This window comes from Aotus nancymaae, unplaced genomic scaffold (assembly GCF_030222135.1).
Source record: "Aotus nancymaae isolate 86718 unplaced genomic scaffold, 86718_ANA_hifiasm-v0.15.2.pri h1tg000025l, whole genome shotgun sequence".
Taxonomy (NCBI): domain Eukaryota; kingdom Metazoa; phylum Chordata; class Mammalia; order Primates; family Aotidae; genus Aotus; species Aotus nancymaae.
In genome coordinates this window covers 21604007-21614918 of record NW_026988438.1, presented here as the reverse complement: position 1 = coordinate 21614918, position 10912 = coordinate 21604007, and positions in this window count along the sequence as shown.

Genomic DNA, 10912 nt, shown 5'->3' with positions numbered 1-10912 from the left:
AAAAGAAAAAAAGAAAAGAAAGAAAGGATGTTAATTGCAGATAGTATTTGTTTTATGAATGTTACCTTTCTTCAAGAGTACCGCCATTTAATCTTAAATAACATTGCTGCATGGAATCAAATAGTTAATCTTTTACAAAATGATGCAGTTGCTACCAATTTTTTTACAAAACAGGTGACAACATCCCTGGTAAATACAAATCTTACTTTCAAAGGTAAAAGTTCTGTAAGTGACCTAGTAATTGGGATTATTAGTTGCCTAAACTATTCCCATCCATCCCATCCATCCATCCATCCCATCCATCCATCCATCCATCCATCCATCCAGCAATCCATCCATCCTTCCATCCGTCCATGCGCTAATTAATTAAAACAAATACACACTTTCTTTGCCAGGCACAGAGTGCTGGGCTGTTAAAAAGTTAAATTCCATGAGGGACAGTTCTTTGGAATCATACACAGTTTATACAGTTTACGCTTCTTGTTTTCCCTGAAGTACGTAACAGTGAGTTGTGCTTGCTATACACTTTGATAGTTCTTTGAAATCATGTATAGTTTTCACTTCTGTTTCCCCTGAAGCACATAAAAGTGAATTGTACTTACCATAAACTTTGAAGAACTTCACGTCTAATTCTTTTTTTGTTTGTTTTTGAGAAGGAGTCTACTCTGTCACCTAGGCTAGAGTGCAGTAGTGCAATTTTGGCTCACTGCAACTTCTGCCTGTTGGGTTCAAGAGATTCTCCCACTTCAGCCTCCTGAGTACCTGGGATTAGAGGCACGCACCACTGTGTCCAGCTCATTTTTTTTTTTTTTTTTTTGTAATTTTAGTGGAGATGGGATTTTGCTATGTTGACCAGGCTGGCCTCAAATTCCTGGCCTCAAGTGATCCGCTCTCCTGCACCTCCCAAAATACTGGGATTATAGGTGTGAGCCACTGTGCCTGGCCCAAGTCTAATCTTTTTTTATCCAAGATTCCATGTCTCCAAAAATTGGGCACTAATTTACTTTCCCACCTTTTTCCTTCCAGCAAGTCTGGGTAATTCCCATGGGATTGTCTGCCTGTTCTTGTCTGCAGTTTGTGTTTGTTCATTAGTTCATCTGTTCATTCACGTTTTGAGTGCCTATTATAAAGCTAATATAAAGCTTGGTGCTCTGGGATGATAGGAACAAAATGCAAAAATTGGTTTGTGCTATTCTGAAGCTTACAATTAATCACCTCTCCTCTGGGACTCTGAAGTACTTTGTACATGCTCTGGTACAGGTTTCTCATACACTGCTAATGGGTTAATCACTCACATAGAGTAAATCTCCAGCACCTATTAAAATAAGTGCCTTATATTAGACATCTGTATACTTTGTGAACATGTAATTTATATACAGGGAAACGTGACATCTACACATATAATACACGTATAATACTATCGATGCAAGTTATAGTTAGGAGGCAAAATGAGTTGTATTAACAGGAAATATTATAGCAGTGTTAAGAAAAAGAAAATCAAAGAATTCCTTTGTTCATGCTGTATTTTCATCATTAAATGTCCTTCTTCATCTGTATTCTATTCCATTCCCAGTTGAATATTTCTTCTGTGATATCACCCAGGACTAAAACTCTTATCACATCTGGATGAGGTAAATTTCTTTATGCAACAACTTACCAGGTGTACATAAATCCCCAATAAAATTAGAAAACTTTAAGGGTAGTCACTGGTAGTATTTGCCTCTGTGCCTCTTAGAGTATTTTGTGAAAAACAGATCCTCAGAAATTATGTGATGATTTTGTTTGCCAGATGTATGGAATGAACTACTTTAAATTTCACATAAAATTCTAAAGTAAGTAGACTTTTGTGAATGAAAATATTGAATGTAGTGTATACATTCTATTTCAACTACTTGTATCTATGTAATGCTTTAGAGTATATAAGTATTTTATATACATTTTACTGCTGGATATGTTAACATTTGTTAGTAATGTTTATAATCTTTGTTTTACAGATGACTATACTCAGGTTATTTAAGTCAAAGTAACTTGTCCCTGGTTTCACTAATAAATAGCCACGTTAAATTTGAATTTAGGTTTTTTCAGATCATATCTCTTGCTTTCTCGTAATATTAGAGGGCATACTAAATTTTCATATTAATTTAATTATAAAACACGAAAGCGATTTGATTCTGCTTAAGTGGTAACTGACACAAACATCATAAGAAGCAACATGTGGTTATAAAAATACAGAGTTATTAGCAAAAGGCAAAATGTAGAAAAAGTCATGAATACACTGATTATATCAGGGCTAATTTCATTACCTCACACAAAAAGTTAATTTACAAAGACAGTTGCTAAAATCTGAGGGTTTTTTTTAATTGAAATTTTTAATGTAGACCTCTGCAAGACACAACTAGAAAATATATATTATGAAAAATTTAATTCTCAGAAAAGGATAAAAAGCACTGATTTATAAGAAAAAAAAATGAGGCCTTAAACTCGGTAAAATTAAAATGGCAGTAAATTGAACGGAAGAAAACAAGTCTTTAAGGAGTGATCTAGTGCTGTGACTCGCAGGAATATGGAAAAGATTTCACCAATTTGTAGTTTCTAGTGTTCTATGTTTGTTTTTCATTTTTTTAGGTTAAGTAGCTTTTTATTTTTATTTTTTAGTTTCAAAATGTGTGTATTTTATGTTTGGTGATTTTACAGCTAATGTTACATTTCACTGAAGCTTGGTCAGTGGTATACTACCAATATCCACAAGGTGTCATTATAACATTATATTTGGTCTGAAACCTTTCTCTTATGGTTCACTCATTCATTTTCCCGTTTGCAGTAAGCTTCACTTGGACATCTCACAGGGGGTGCCACTGGAGGATGCTAGTTGCTCTGAGGGAAATTGCCAAGGCTAGTGGGGTTCAGAAAAATGCTGAAGGCTGGACCATTGAAGCTACTGATTGACAGGCATCATTGACTAGAACTGGAACTACTGGAAGGAATGCTGTTTTCCTCTTCTCTCACCTTTCACTCCCATTTTGTAACCCTAGTAACAAAAGACAATAGGATGTCAGTGGGCACGGGAGTCTGGGAAAGATGTTCTGCAGAGTCTGAGCAAAAAGCAGAGTAGAATAGAGTAGGATTGGAGCAGAGAGAGTAAGTAAATAAGCATCAGGAATATGTCAAGCAACAATACCCCATGTAAGTAGAAGGGGATGGTGGTTGGAGCCCCTGTATTATCTAGAAGGAGAGTAAAAATGTTGATTCTCGGGGCCGGGTGCAGTGGCTCAAGCCTGTAATCCCAGCACTTTGGGAGGCCGAGGCGGGTGGATCACGAGGTCAAGAGATCAAGACCATCCTGGTCAACATGGTGAAACCCCGTCTCTACTAATACAAAAAATTAGCTGGGCATGGTGGCGCGTGCCTGTAATCCCAGCTACTCAGGAGGCTGAGGCAGGAGAATTGCCTGAACCCAGGAGGCGGAGGTTGCGGTGAGCCGAGATCGCGCCATTGCGCTCCAGGCTGGGTAACAAGAGCGAAACTCCGTCTCGGGAAAAAAAAAAAAAAAAAAAAAAAAAAAAAAAAAAAAAAAAAAAAAGTTGATTCTCTTTAAACTTTAAAAATATTAAATATGCATACTACAATCTTTAGGATACTTACTATAAAGACTAAAATAGACGTATAACTTTCAAAACAGAAAAAGGAAAAAAATGAGATGACGGGAAATAGTCCATTAATCCAAGAGAAGGCAAGAAAGGTGGAAAGGGATTATTATAAAGCAACATAAAATAAACAAAATGAGATGTTTGAAATAAATCCATATACATTAGTAATCACCACCAATTTAAATGGATTGAACTTTCCAGTTAAAATAGATTTATCAAAACAGCATAGTACAGTCACAAAAAGACATACAAACCAATGGAACAAGATAGAAAGCCTAGAATTAAATCCACACATTTACAGTTAGTCGATTTTCAACAAAGATGCCAAGAATATGTAATAGGGAAAGGATAGTGTCTGCATGAAATAATATGTAACCTTTAGTGTCTTCTATCCTTGATGCACATGCTATTTAGAAATCTAGAAAGCAGTTGGAGATGGAATCATTTATATCAAGAGTAAACATTGATATGATCTTTAGCTTAATTAAAACCACAGGAACAGATCTGAGAAAATGATCAAATTTCCAAGCAGGTATTTGGAAAGTCTATCCTGAGATATCTGGTTGATTAGACACACTGGAAGCAGCATGCATCTTTCTGTAGCTATCTCTTAGGAGCGAATGCTTTTATGTTAGTCATATATGCTATCTCCTCCCTCAGGCTATTTATGACTTTTTAGTTTTATTTTTAATGGAAAAAAATTATTCAACTGCATAAACATAGTAAGCATTAAAAATTATTTTAAATCATATATGAAGAATTTCATTTGTATATTTCTAACATTTGGGCAACCTGTTAGTATACATTTTATTTCCTTTGTGCCTTTGTCCTCCTAAATCAGAAAAACAACTTATTTTATTCTGTATTTCAAAGCAGATGAATGACTGATTCTATAAAGACTTCAGAATTATGTTATGTGTGTATACTTTTATATATACACACACGCACATATCTACATTTATTTATCTATTCAACAAATATTTACTAAGCATGCACTATGTGTAGAATAGTCTTACGGGTACAGGGAGGGCTAGAAGGATGGACAAGATAAAGTTATTGTTCACTGTATGTACCTTCATTTATTTTGTACATATTTCCATATATGCTTAGGTATCCTTTTAACTCTTTATGTCCCTTTATAGCTCTAAATATTTCCATGTATTATACATACATGGGTAGTTTGTTTTTCTATTCCTGTCATGAAGACATCCTATCATTAGTAATGTAATATACACTTGGTGCTTTTTAAAAAACAATTGACACAAAATAATTGTACATATTTTATGTACATGAATATGTGCACATATTTACACATTTCGTACCGTGTGATTTTTTGATACACATATACATTGTGTGATGATAAATCAGGGTACTTAGCATATTCATCATCTCAAACATTTATCATTTTTTTGTAGTGAGAACATTCAGAATGTTCTTTCTAGCTATTTTGAAACATTCAATACATTATTGTTAACTATATTTACTCTACTATGTAACAAGACAACATAACTCGTCCTTCCTAACTGTAACTTTATACACATTGACCCATCCTCCCTATTCCCCCTCCACTTTCTCCCTTCACCAGTTATTGGTAATCACTGGTCTATTCATTCCTTCTGTGAGATCACCTTTTTAGATTCTACTTACAAGTGAGATCATGCAGTATTTGTCTTTCAGTGTCTGATTTATTTCAAGTAACATAATCTCTTCCATGTTGTCTTGTATGACAGAACTTCATTCTTTTTTATAGATGAATAGTATTCCATTATGTTTATATACTACATGTTTTAATCCATTCATCCATGGATGAACACATAAATTGATTTTATATCTTGACTAGGCAATGAACGTGGAAATGCAGGTGTCTCTGTTGTGTAGTGTGTGTCTTCTAATCCTAATATGGTAGCTCTATTTTTATTTTTTGAAGAACCTCCATATTGTTTTCCATATGGCCATAATAATTTACACTCCCATCAAAGGTTACAAGGGTTCTTTTTCCTCCACATTCTCTCCAATACTTTTTATCTTTTGTTTGTGATAATAGCCATTCTAACCGGCATAAGGTCATATCTTGTGATTTTTGTTTGCAACTTCACTGATGATTAGTAATTTGAGCATCTTTTCCTATACTTTCTGGCCGTGTGTATGCCTTCTTTTGAGAAATGTCTATTATGGTCATTTGCCCATTTTAAAATCATATTATCTGTTTGTTTTGCTATTGAGTTTTTTGAGTCTTTTAGATATTCTGGATATTAACCACTCATCATAGGTATAGTTTGCAAACATTTTTCTCCCATTCTTGATTGTTCCCTTTGTCCATCATTTATTTTGTTGCTAGCATTTTTGGAGTCATACGCAACAAATTCTTTCCCAGGCTATTTTCCTGAAATGTTTCTCCAAGTTTTTCTTCTAGTAGTTTCATAATGTCAGGTCTCATGATTAAGCCTTTAGTCCATTTGGAGTTGATTTTTGTACATGGTGACTGATAGTGGTCTAGTTTCGTTCTTCTGTATGTAGATATCTAATTTTCCCAGCACCATTTATTGAAGAGACTGTTCTTTTCCCCAGTATGGGCACCTTTGTTGAAAATCAGTTGGCTGCAGTTACATGAATTTATTTCTGTGATCTTTATTCCTTTCCACTGGTCTGTATGTCTGTTTTTAGTGCCTATACCATGCTGTTTTGGTTACTATAGATTTGTAGTGTATTTTAAAGTCAAGTAGTGTGATGCCACCAGTTTTTTTTTTTCTGCTAAACTGAAATTTGGTGTATTTTGTTGTTCCATACACATTGTAAGATTTTTTTTTCTATTTTTGTGAAGAATGTCATTGATATTTTGATAGGAATTACATTGACTTTGTAGATCCCTTTGGATAGTATGGAAATTTTAACAATATTAACTATTCCAATCCATGAACATGGAATATCTTTCCATTTATTTGTGTTTTCTTCAACTTCTTTTACTTATGTTTCATAGCTTTCAGTGTAGAGATCTTTCTCTTCTTTTAAAATTTATTTCTAAGTACTTTTTTATATTAATAGTTATTGTAAATGGGATTGTTTTCTCAATTTCTTTTTAAGATAGTTTATTATTGGCATGTAGAAATGCTACTAATTTTTGTACATTGATTTTGTATTCTACAACTTCACTAAATTTGTTTAAGAGTTCTACTGGTTTCTGGTGGAGTCTTTAGGGTTGGCTACATATACAGTCATGTCATCTGTAAATGAGAACAGTTTGACTTCTTATTTTCCAATGTGGATACCCTTTATTTGCTTCTCTTGGCTAATTGCTATGTCTAAAACTTCCCACACTACGTTGAATAGAAGTGGTGAAAATCAGCATCCCTGTTTTGCTGTAGATCTTAGGGAAAAAGCTTTCAACTTTTTCTCATTCAGTATAATGTTAATGTGGGTTTATCATACATGGTCCTTGTTGTATAGTTTGTACCTGCTAATTATACGTTGTTGATTTTTTAAATCAAGAAATGATGTTTAATTTCATTAAATGCTTTTTCTGCATTTATTGAAATGATCGTATGGTTTTGGTCTTTCATTCTGTTGATGTGATATAGCACATTTATTGACTTGCATATATTGAATCATCTTTGCAACACTGGGATGAATTCCACTTGACCATCATAGATAATCTTTTTAATGTGCTGCTAAATTCAGTTTGCAAGTATTTTGTTGAGGATTTTTGCATCTATGTTCATCAGAGATATAGTGTTCTTTTTGTGTTGTGTTTTCCTCTGATTTTGGTATCAGGGTAATGCTGGCCTTGTAGAATGAATTTGGAATTAGATCCTCTCCTTCAATTTTCCTGAGTAGTCCGAGGATAATTTGCTATTAGTTCCTCCTTAAATGATTGGTAGATTTTAGCAACAAAGCCATCAGCTCGTGGGTTTTTCTTTGATGGGAGGTGTTTTTCAACTTATTCAGTTTCCTCACTTTTTATTTGTCTGCTCAGATTTTCTATTTCTTCATTATTCAATCTTGGTAGGTTCTATGTGTCCAGAAACTTATCCATTTATTTATCTAGGTTAAAAAATTTGTTGATGTATAATTGTTCACCAACAATTAATCTTTTGTGTTTCTGTGGTATCAGTTGTTATGCCCCATTTTTCATCTGTGAATTTATTTATTTGAGTCTTCTCTATTTTTTTCTTAGTCTAACTCAAAGTTTGTATATTTTGTTTATCTTTCTATAAAATCAAATCTTGTTTCCATTGATCTTTTGTATTTTTAAGTCTCTAGTTCATTAATTTCTGCTCTGGTCTTTATTATTTTCTTTCTTCTATGAATTTGGGGTTTATTTTGTTCTTGTTTTTTTTAGTTCCTTAAGATACATCATTAGGTTGTTGGTGAACTTTCTTCTTTTTTGATGTAGGAATTTATTGGTATAAAATTCCCACTTAGAACTTCTTTTACTGTATCCCAAAGGTTCTAATATGTTGTTTCATTTCCATTTGTCTAAAAAATTATTTATTTATTTATTATTTTTATTTTGTTGAGATGGGGTTTCACTACATTGCCTAGGGTGGTCTTGAATTCTTGGCCTTGAGCAATTCTGTCATTTAGACTTCTAAAATTCTGGTTTCACAGGTGTGAGCCACCATACCCTGCCCTTTCTCAAGAAATTTTTTTTCCACTGAACCAATGATTGTTCACAAGCATGTTGTTTAATTTTCATGAACTTGTAAATTTTCTGAATTTGCTCCTGTTGTTGACTTTTGGTTTTATAACATTGTGGTCAGAAAACATACTTGAAATTATTTTGATCTTCCTAAATTTACTAAAGCTTGTTTTGTGGCCTAATACGTGATCTATTCTGGAGAATGCTCCACATGCTATTGGGAAAAATGTGTATTCCAAAACTGTTGGATGGAATGTTCTGTAAATCTCTATTAGGTCCATTTGGTCTAAAGTGAGGTTTAGATCTGCTGTTACTTTATTTATTTTCTGTCTGGATAATCTGTCCATTAGTGAGAGTGGGCTGTCCCTACTATTACTGCATTGCAGTCTATCTCTCCATTTAGATCTAAAAAACAATTGCTTTATATATTTGGGTGTTCCAGTATTATGAGCATATATAGCTACAATTATTATTTACCCCCATTGAATTGACATCTTTATCATTATATAAAGACCATCTTTTTCTCTTTTTGCAGTTTTGACTCAAAGTCTGTTTTGTCTAATATAAGCGTAACTACTCTTGCTCTCTTTTGTTTCCATTTGTATGGAAACCATTTTCCATTCCTTCACTTTCAGTCTATGTGTGTCCTTATAGGTAAAGTGGGTTCTTTGTAGGCTGCATATAGTTGGATCTTGTTATTTATTAATTTATTTTGTGGTGGGGATAGGGAAGGAGGATTAAATAGCAGAAATTTATTTTCTCACAATTCGAAGATCAGGGTATCTTTGGGATTGTTTTTATTCTGAAGCCTCTCTCTTTGGCTTGCACATGGCTGCCTTCTTGCTGTGTCCTCACATGATTTTTCCTATGTTGAAAATATCCCTGGTGCCTGGTCTTGTTTTTTCATCTATTGGGTCACAATAAATCTTTTAAAACATTTTTTGATGGGTACTAGTTGGTGTATATATTTATGGGGCACGTGAGATATTTTGGTACAGGCATGCAATGCATAATAATCACTTCAAGGCAAATGGGGTAACCAACACCTCAATAATTTATCCTTTGTGTTACAAATAATCCAATTATGCTATTTTAGTTATTTTAAAATGTACAATTAAATTATTATTGACTATAATTACCTTGTTCTGCTATGACATACTAGGTCTTATTCATTCTCTCTAAGTACTTTTTGAACCCATTAGCCACCCCCATTCTTCTATCCTTCAACCCCAACTACCCTTCCCAGCTTCTGATAACCATCCTTCCACTCCCTATCTCCATGAGTCCAGTTGCTTCAATTTTTATCTCACACAAATAAGTGGGAACAAATGATGTTTGTCTTCAATGGCTGGCTTATTTCACTTAACATAATGACCTCTAGTTCCATCCATGTTGTTTAAAATGACAGGATCAGGCTGGGAACGGTGGCTTATGCCAGTAATTCCAGCATTTGAGGAGGTGGAGGTGGGCAGATTGCTTAAGCCCAAGAGTTCTAGACTAGCCTGGGCAACATGTAAAACTTGTCTCTATAAAAAAATACCAAAATTATCTGGATGTGGTGGTGCTTGCCTGTAGCCCCAGCTACTAGGGAGACTGAGGTGGGAGGATGCCTTGGGCCCATGAGGCGGTGGATACAATGAGCCCAGGCCAGGTTTTGGACAAAACCTTGTGAATTTGGGCAAATCATGTAATCTTTTCAGATCTCATCATCTGTAAATTAGGGACTTAATCCAGATGACTTTATGTCTTATCTTCACCTCTAATCAATAGAAAGTAATATGAATACACTCTTGCTAATAAGCAAAGGCACATAATTGTATAGCAGGGATATACAACCAATTAGTTAAAAATTTTTTTGTTTGTAATTTTTTAATTAAAAATTTAATTAAAAAATTTTAATTGACATGTGATAATTATATATATTTATGGGGTACGGAGTGATGTTGCAATACGTATAATGTATAGTGATCAGATCAGGGTAATTAGCATATTCATCATCTTAAGAATTTATCATTTCTTTGTGTTGAGAACGTTTAATATCCTCCTTCTAGCTATTTGAAACTATATGCCATTGTTAACCATGGTCATCCTGCAGAGATATAGAACACTACAACTTAATCCTCCTATCTAGCTGTAATTTTGTATCTTTTAACAAATTTCTTCCTATCCCCCAATTCCCCTTTAAATTAAATTAGTTGAATAATTAGGTAACCCACTTATATAATTAAAAAGCCAAAATGATGCAAAAAGATCTACAATGCTTCTGCTCCTGCCGCTACTGCTCTGTTCTCCCGTCTTGTTTGGTATGGATCTTTTGAATCCTTCTGAGAGTTTCGTTAGACTATTAGAAGCAAATACACATATGCAAAAGGAATCATACTATATATGTTATTTTGTACCTTTTTAAAAACTTAACAATATATTTTGGACGTCTTTCAATCTATGTAAAAGAAGCTATCTTGGTTTGTTTTAAATAGCTGCATAGAATTCGACCCTGTGAAATCATCATGGTTTACTTAACCGGTCCCAAAGATGAATGCTTGAGTCACTGCTGATATTCTACTTTTACAATGTTATTCATGCAAAACAAGAAAACAAATAGCAATGCTTATTTTTCATCTTGAATGCC